Raw genomic sequence first — 9,242 nt, forward strand, 5'->3', positions numbered from 1 at the left:
CTCCATGCTTTACAGGACTCTGACCAAGACGGGTTGGGGCTATTTTTCTGTCTCCTGCTGGCTCTGTAGCCCATGCTAGGGTCTGTCTGCCTATTATTGGATGCACAGGTGGGGTGAGATTCCTTCCACATCCCTTGGCATATCATGCTAGATAGCACAAAAGCTCTTTTCTTCATGGATGGATGTTCAATTCATTGTTACAAAAGGGGGACAAAAAGGAGGACTGTCTTTCATCACAATGACACTGATGTAATTCATTCCTCTGGTAGTTTTTATTTTTATATATCTGCATCTGTAAATATGCAGCCTAAATATTTTCACTATTTTGACACTAAAAGAAAATCAAAATTTTTGTTTAAAGGGATTGTGGGCTGGTTCCGCCCCCAAGGCATCTCACAATATAATATAAATCGTTACTGAAGAAACAAATTTTAAACTCAAGTGTCAGTGGTTCCCATAGATAACTTTTAAAGAAACATGAACTTAAGATAAAAATAATCACTAAACACACAAACAGGGCACCTTGAGTAAGAGTAAGCAATAACATTAAATTAGAGAGTCAGACTTGCAAAACTATGCATTTACATCATTAAATAACAATAATTTCAACAAGCATGTTGAATATGTTTAAGTAAAAGATACTATAGAAATTATGAAAAACATTGAGACTATCAAAACTGAATATTTGGGAAAAGAACAAAAAGAATATTAGAAAAAAAACAAAATATTATGATTGAAATTTGAAATTCAATGTGTGGGTTAAACACCCAATTAGCACAACTTCTGATTTACTGCAAGAAGGATCTGAAAAATTAAACAAAACAAAGTAGATAAACACAAATAATGGATGTTTCAGTGATGTAGAGGGTAGAGCTTGAAGATTCAACATACATCTAACTGGAATTCCATGGGCATATAATAGACATATAGAGGCAATTTTTAGAGTACTCTCTGTGTTTAGCAGACATCACAGCATGCTTGAGGTTACCATACCAAACAAATAGACGTTAAAGAAACCTGGGAATATTTCCATGAGTAGAATTCAGTATATATTGTAGCTACTCAATAAATCTTTTCGTTGCCATGATTGTTTATTATAATGATGATGGCAGTGATGATAAAGAATGGAATTTCCTGCTCTGTTCTCACAAAATTCTCCCTCCATTCAGTCTCATTGTGGACAGAACCACATCAAAGTGTGGGATGATAAATACGTAGTCTGTCTGTGACTAGTTCTCCTTCCATGTTGATGGCAAACAGCTTAATATTCTTTTCTAATTCATCTCTTCATTCCTTCAGAGTTATTCTCAAAAGAGTGCACTATGAAGCAATGACTGATCTGATTTTGGGAAATGAACCCTTCGACATTCCTTCTCAGGCTATATCCTTACGCTTCTATGGGGATTTTCTCTTTCACATATTTTTGAAACTAGGAGGCTGGGAAATGGCTGGGGAGAAGGAAGATATTCTCCATGGCTAATGGTGACAAATCTTTTGTAGTTCATAGACAGGGATTATTCCATTAATGTCACAGCCTTTCTCCAGAGAAATTTCTAAGACTTTTAGTTTTACCCATACACAATTCCCAGGTTAATTTTCACACTTATTTTCTACTTTCATGGCTTCCAAGGATATTTTTTTTAGTTTGAGTTCATCTGAATAAAAAAGTGTTTGTGTTGGGAGATGTTGTAACAACCATTTGAAGAGATGACAGCTATTGCATCTAGAAGAGGAGACACAATGCCTGATGCAAAAATATTGCTTTGGTTATTTACCCTTTGTCTTAAAGACTTAGTGATTGTCTTCCTTGGACTGGCCCCAATGAGAAAAAGAGAGAGAACTTCCAGAAATGCAGCCTCAGTTTCATAATCCCCATGTCCATTGCCTAAGCGTCTTAACACTTACATGAGTTCAAGTCACTCTATTTTGTAGGATAAATCTTGAATCTAGGAACCATGAATAGAATTGCGGGTGATTAAGAATCCAATAAGCCATTCGTGAAGGTGGAAAGTGGTTGCATTTTGCTGGGAAGAGATCCCAAAGTTTACAAGAGATTTCAAAAGTATCACTGACCCAAAGAATATCATGGATCATGGCCTTAGATAATTTAACTCTTAAGTATCTCTGATACTTATAGGTGACAACAATGGCCACCACTAATGTCTCAGTATCTGGAGAGATTTCTCCTCTCACTGAGATGCCTCCAGAGCCCACCAGGTGAGTCTCTTTTCACCAAAGGTCTGTCACCCTTCTCTCTGGTGGTTTTAGGTTGCTGAGAAGAGTGAGTTTGTGCATGGGCCCTTTAAGACCTGGGTCTTTTCAGCTTTCATCCAATAGCTTTTCTGGGGGTATTCCCTGCGGCAGTTAATATCCGGCAAAGCCAGATAGTAAGACCCTCATCTCAGTTGTGCTGAGTCTGAAGGATGCTTATAGCAGTATCAGGCCCCCGCTCCAGACATCACTCTTCCAGGGAGGGCTGCCTACCTTAGGGTGGCTTCTGCCTGGCTGGATGAGAAACTCTGCTGCTTCTGAAGGTGGCTTTTTTCCTCTCCAGCAGGAATTTCTGCCCCTTCTGCCTTAGTCAGGACTGTCCCTTGTTGTGAGGGTTCTTTTTATCCAGTTTTCAGTTTTCTATCCAGGGTAATTTTTCCAAAAATGAATGTAACCTGGTTCTGTTCATGGGAGGAGATGAGTTCAGAGTCTGCCTATGCCGCCATCTTGATGACATCTGCCCCTGATTCAGTCTTAATAGGACGTATATTTGGAGTAAATCATTCATTTCTCCTAGATTATTCAATTTGTTGGCATATTATCCCTCATAATAGTCTCTTATGATCTTATATATTTCTGTACTATCACTTGTGATGTCTCCTCTTTCATTTCTGGTTTCATTTAGTTGAGTCTTCTAACTTTTATTCTTAGTCTAGCTGAAGGTTTGTCAGTTTTGTTTATCTTTTCAAAAAACCCAGCTCTTTGTCGATTTTTTTCTATTGTTTTTCTGCTCTCCATTTCATTTATTTCTGCTCTGATCTTTGTTATTTCCTTCCTTCTACTCATTTTGAGCTTAATTTGTTCTTTTCCCTTTGATTTCTGATTTGACTCATTTGTTGTTCAGGAGTGTGTTGTTTAGTTTCCACATATTTTTAGGTTTTCCAGCTTTCCTCTTGTGGATTTCTAGTTTCACCTATTTTGTCAAAACAGGTACTTTGTATTATTTTGATCTTAAATTTTGTAAGAATCTTCTGTGTCCTGTTGTATAATCTATCCTGGATATTTTTGTTTACTCTTGAGGAGAATGTGCATTCTACTGCTATTGAAGGCAGTGTTCCATAAATGTCTGTTAGGTCCATTTGGTCTAATGTATGTTTCAAGTCCAACATTTCCTTGTTAATTTTCTGTCTGGATGATGTATCCATTGCTGAAAGTGGACTATTAAAGTCCTTATGGTTATTGTATTGTTACCTATTTCTCCCTTCAGATCTGTGAGTATTTGCTTAATATATTTATGTGCTCTGATTTTTGGTGTTTTTATATTTACACTTATTTTATCTTCTTATGAATTGACCCCATTATCACTATATAATGAACTTCTTTGTCTCCTATTTCCATATTTTGCTTAATGTCTATTTTGTCTGATATAAAATGTCTGCTTTGTTCTTGTTTCTACTTGCATGGAATATCTTTTCCATTCCTTTACTTTGAACTTATGTGTGCCCTAAAGCTATAGTGATTCTCTTGTAGGTGGCATATAGTTGGGTCTTGTTTTTCTATGCATCCCCAGTCCTCTGCCTTTTGTTGCTGAATTCAATCCATTTACATTTACAGTGATTACTCATTCACGAGAACTTTCTAATGCCATCTTATTCACTGCTTTCTGGTTGTCTTTTAATTCCCTTCTTTCTTTTTTTCATCTGTTTCTGCCTACATTTGTACAATGGTGATTTTTTGAGGTGGTATGCTCTTTTTCCTCTTTCTTCCACTTTTTGAATCTACTCTCAATTTTTGCTTTGTGGTTACCATGAGGTTTGCATAAACATCTCATAGAGAAAACAGTCCATTTTATGCTGATACCAGCTTAACTTCAATTGTCTACAAAAACTGTCCCCTTTTGGGGCCAGCATCCTGGTATAGTGGTTAAGTTCATCATGCTCTGCCTCAGTGCCCTGAATGTCGGGCAGAAATGTAGGAATATTGGCATAGATATTACCTTAGGGCTAATCTTCCTCAAACAACAAAAGAGGAAGATTGGCAACAGATGTTAGTTCAGGGTGAATCTTCCTCATTAAAAAAACTGTACTGTTTTACTCTCATCTTTTATATTTTTATGTAATTTTTTACCTTTATATTGTATATTCTTGAACAAATTATAGTAGCTATAATTATTTTTAATACTTTTCACTTTTCACTTTTATACTATAGTGAAGTGATTAACACACCATGCTGTTACAGAATTAGGGGTTGTTATATGTAACTGTATATTTACCTTTATCACTCTTTTCTATACTTTCGTATGTTTTCATGTCCCTGATTAGTGTCTTTTTCTTTCAGCTTAAACAACTCCTTTTAGTATTTCCTGCCAGGCAGGTCTTGTGGTGATGAACAACCTCAGCTTTTGTGTTTCTAGGAAAGTCTTTATTTCTCTTTCATATTTGAAGTACAACTTTGTGAGAGAGAGTATTCTTGACTGGCCATTTTATCCTTCAACAATGAACATGTCATTCACTCTCTCCTGGCTTGTAGAATGTCTGCTGAGAAAATTGCTGAAAGCTTAAAGGGGATTCATTTGTAGGATATAATCTTTTGACCTGGATTATTTCTAGTATTCTCATTTTCTTTGTTTTTGACATTTTTAATATAAAGTGTATGGAGAAGGTGCTTTGGCATGATATAATAGGATGATCTGTTAGCTTTATGAAGTTGGATGTTTAAATATCTCCTCAGGTTTTGGAAGTTCTCAGGATTATTTCATTAAATACATTTTGCAGGGCTGGACCAGTAGCGCAGCAGTTAAGTGCCCACATTCCACTTCGGCAGCCCAGGGTTGGCCAGTTTGGATCCCGGGTGCAGACATGGCACCACTTGGCAAAAGCCATGCTGTGGTAGGCGTCCCATGTATAGAGGAAGATGGGCATGGGTGTTAGCTCAGGGCCAGTTTTCTTCAGCAAAAAGAGGAGGATTGGCAGTAGTTAGCTCAGGGCTAATCTTCCTCAAAAAAAAAAGAATCTGCCCTTTTAACAAAGAGAGCATAATGGTTATTACAACCCTGTCTTTTCTAACTTCTCAGGAGCCTTCCTAGTGTCGTTAACTTGGGTAAGTCATATCCATTTCCAAGCTGCTCTGGGTGTGTAACTCTTCCCATGATCCCATTACATTGCTCCTATATTTATCCAGGGTTTATGAAAGTAGAGAGTTACAGAATTGTCCACCTTCCCTCATTAGAGATTAATGGAATATTAGTTCCCAAGGAGATTTCAAAGAGTACCTACTTCACCAATCTCATCTTGCATATGAGGTCCAGCATGATTTGGGGACTTCCTCAAGCACTGAATTTATATCAGAGCCAAACCTTAGAAGAATCATTCTTTTTCACCATATTGAGAAATGGCACTATTTTCCTAATGTAGTCTATTTCCAATTCTCATATATGTGTAAACTCTGGAATGGGAAAACAGGAAATTAAGATACTTTAGGGGATAATGTACTAATGATGCCTATTGCTCATTCTGTTCCCAAAGAGAATGGCAATATTAATCATAGAGGATTTTTTCAGTTAAGGTTGCTGATTGTACATGAGAAACATTGATTACCCTCTTTCCAGTCTTCTTGGGGATCTACCTTGTGACCCTCCTCTGGAACCTGGGTCTCATCATCCTGATCAGGATGGACTCCCACCTGCGCACATCTATATACTTTATTCTCGGTTTCCTGTCATTTATAGACATCTGCTATTCTTCTTCCACCAAACCAAGGATGCTTTGAGATGTCTTAAAGGGTGAAAAAATGATTTCCTTCATTGTTTGTGCCACCCAGTATTTTACTGGGTGCTGGATATGTCTCACTGAGTCCTTCTCCTTAACCATGATGAGCTATGACAGATATGTTGCTATAAGTAGGCCTCTGCAGTACTCAGCCATCATCGCTCCTTACTTCTGTCAGAAGATGGTTGCTGGGGCCTATGGGAGTGGTTTCCTTGATAGTTTACTTCAAACAGTCACTTGCTTTCTTCTCTAATACTGTGGGTCCACTATCATTCTAGATTTCTTCTGTGACACAGCCCAGATTATTACCTTGTCTTGTTCCAATTCCTTCCTCGGCCACTTGATTCTTTTTCTGATATGTGTTTTTGTTAGGTTTTTATTTCCTAGTTATCATCTTATTGTAGGTTTTTATAGTAGCTTCCATCCTGAAAATATCTTCTGTCAAAGGTAATGCCATGACCTTCAATACCCATGCCTCCCACCTGGCAGTTATGAGACTATTCTAAGACACAAGCCTCTCTGTATATCTACTTCCAAACTCTAGCCACTCCAACAAGAAGGACAAGGTGCTGTCAGTGTTCTGTGTTATCTTTATCCCCATGTTAAATCTTCTTATCAATAATCTGAGGAACAAGGAGGTCAAAGAGGCCCTCAGAGAGTGTTAAAGTGGCTAACATATTTACCTCACTAGGAATAATATTTGTGCAGCTGTTATTTCCTCTTAAGAAAGACAGGGTAAGAAGATGCAAGTGGCCTTTTTTAGGTCATAAGATAGCTAGGTAGAGAGAAGGGGTTAAAACCTGCGTCCTTGATTCCTGGTGTCGTAATGTTTAGCTGCCACAACCAAGTTATCTGTCTAAAACAGTGTCATCACCATTGAATTTAGTTTAAAAACCCTGTGTCTATGATTACACTCAGGTAGATAAAACTCTACGTTTTGAGAACAGAGGTTCTGGTGGATGTTATACGTAGGGAAATGACAAGAATCTTGGAAGCCACACAGATGATTCTTCATTTATTCTATTTTTTAAAGTTTATTTTTAATTGATATGCATTTATTTATATTTCAGCAAGGATAGAATAAAATAGTCATTAAAATTTTACATGTGAAAATTGAAAATAATTTTTTGAAATTATTTTATTGCTAGTATTTCCAGCAGTGGGGGCAACATCAAAGGTGTGAATTTCCCAGGCAGAAGTGGGATGCCCTGAATAGAAGTTTCAGAGGACACCACCAGCACACACACCAGCACTGGCAATGAGAACCTGCGGCCCTAGCCACATAGGAAATCAGACCATAGCTGCCTCACAGGGAGGCATGTGATGATTGATTCAGATCAGGGATTTAAGAAGATGTATGTATGTATTTATCTAAAGTGAAAGTGCTTTGTAAACAGGGAAGAGCCCACATATCTAATTTGTTGTTATCAAGCTATATTACCAGTCAGCTTTGTCATCTTTGACAATTATTTTAGCCCCACTGGCTTCAAGTTCCTCGTCTTAAAAATAATCTCTAGCTCCTTTCCAGCTCAAATGACTCCAAGTTTATAAAAGGAAAAGATATAATCATGAGATTATAATGGGACCATGGGGAAGTGGGAAATTGAATAAGAAAGGACATGGTAAAGTCGGGTGTGAAATTAGCAGGGAAAATACTCCATGACAACAATGACTACAGAACCTGGAGAATTTTCTTCCTCTAATTGTCCTTTATCCTTCCACCTCTGCCTTAATAACACATTTAAGAGGATCCTCAGTTGTGGGTATCTGTCTGGGTGTGAGTGGACAGACAACTTCATGGCCAAAAGCATCCTTCTTGGAGTGTAAAAGGAACACTTGGAAAAATCCTCTGAAAAAGAATTAAGAAATTTCAATCTTTGGCAAGAAGTATTTATCCCTGAAGGGTCTGAGCAAAGGACAGGGCAAGATTTATAGAAAACAGTGGTCTGTGCTTTCTCAATATCCATGTGATTCTTCCAATAGGCCCTAAGTGGAGCAAAGTTTATGGTCTTCAGTATTTACCACTCTTTAACTCTTCCCTCTTTCTCACTTCCATTCCCTCCACTTAGGGCTCTTCCTCAGATTCTCTTTATCCTCACTCAAATTCTCTGACCTTCAGTGAAAAGAATAATCTCTAATCTAAAATGTCAGTAATTACTGTGGGATGAAGGGCAGACGTTGAGTTCTAGTTCTGCAATTTCTTAATGATGTGTTTTTGAACTCTGTTAAATTCTGTTTTCACCTGTAAAATTGCAGAGTACAAAAAGAACATATAAATTCAGTTAGCTAGGCTTCCACAAAGTCTCTCTCATTCATAGTTGTCTGCCAAAGTCAGCACTCTTCAGGCTTTACTTGACTGTGGCCAAGATAGGTTAGGAATATCTCTCTGGATCCTGCTGGCTCTGTAGCCTATACTGAGGTCTGTCTGCCTATTACTGTATGCATAGGTTGGCAAGATTCCTCCTGTGTCCCTTGGTGTATGATGCTGGATACCATAATTCACAAAGGTACTTTTGTTTGTGGATGGATACCCAATTCACTGTTACAATTCGTTGTTACAAAAACAGGGAATGTCTTTCTCTGCTAAAATGCTGGTGCCACTCCTTTTATTTGATCATTTTAATCTCATCTATCTACTTACGGAAATATGCTGCCTAGATATTATAATGATTGTTACCCCCAAAATAACAAGTCAAAACACTTCAAAGTATTTGATAGAAGTAACATAAATCATATCTAAAGGAATACATTTTAAATCCAAGCATCAATGATTCCCACAGATAAATTTCAAAGAAAAGTGAACCTAAGATATAAAAATCACTAAACATACAAATAAGCAGGGCACCTGAGGTAGAGTCAGCAATGACATCCAACTATAGAATGAGGCATGCAAAACTATGTATTTCTATTATTAGAAAATAATTTAAATGAGTACATTTCAAACGTTTAAATAAAAGATATTATGGAAAGTATGATGAAAGAATAAGAAGCTATCAAAGCTGACGATTTGGGGGCCGGCCTCATGTCCAAGTGGCTAAGTTCATGTGCTGTGCTTCGGTGGCCTGGGGTTTCACTGGTTTGGATCCTGGACGCAGACATGGCACTGCTCATCAGGCCATGCTGAGGCAGCATCCCACCTGGCACAACCAGAGGTACTCACAACTGGAATATTCAGCTATGTACTGGGGGGCTTTGGGGAGAAGAAGAAGAAAAAAAATAAAAAAATAAGATTGGCAACAGATGTTACCTCAGGCGCCAATCTTT

The 9,242-nt window shown here is 37.7% G+C and overlaps 1 pseudogene; it reads left to right on the forward strand.

The window, feature by feature from the left end:
- Positions 1-1,955: 1,955 nt before the first annotated feature.
- Positions 1,956-6,643, forward strand: LOC124229051 (olfactory receptor 5A2-like; annotated as a pseudogene).
- Positions 6,644-9,242: the final 2,599 nt, after the last annotated feature.

The sequence above is a fragment of the Equus quagga genome, chromosome 17, assembly GCF_021613505.1.
Source record: "Equus quagga isolate Etosha38 chromosome 17, UCLA_HA_Equagga_1.0, whole genome shotgun sequence".
NCBI classification, from domain to species: domain Eukaryota; kingdom Metazoa; phylum Chordata; class Mammalia; order Perissodactyla; family Equidae; genus Equus; species Equus quagga.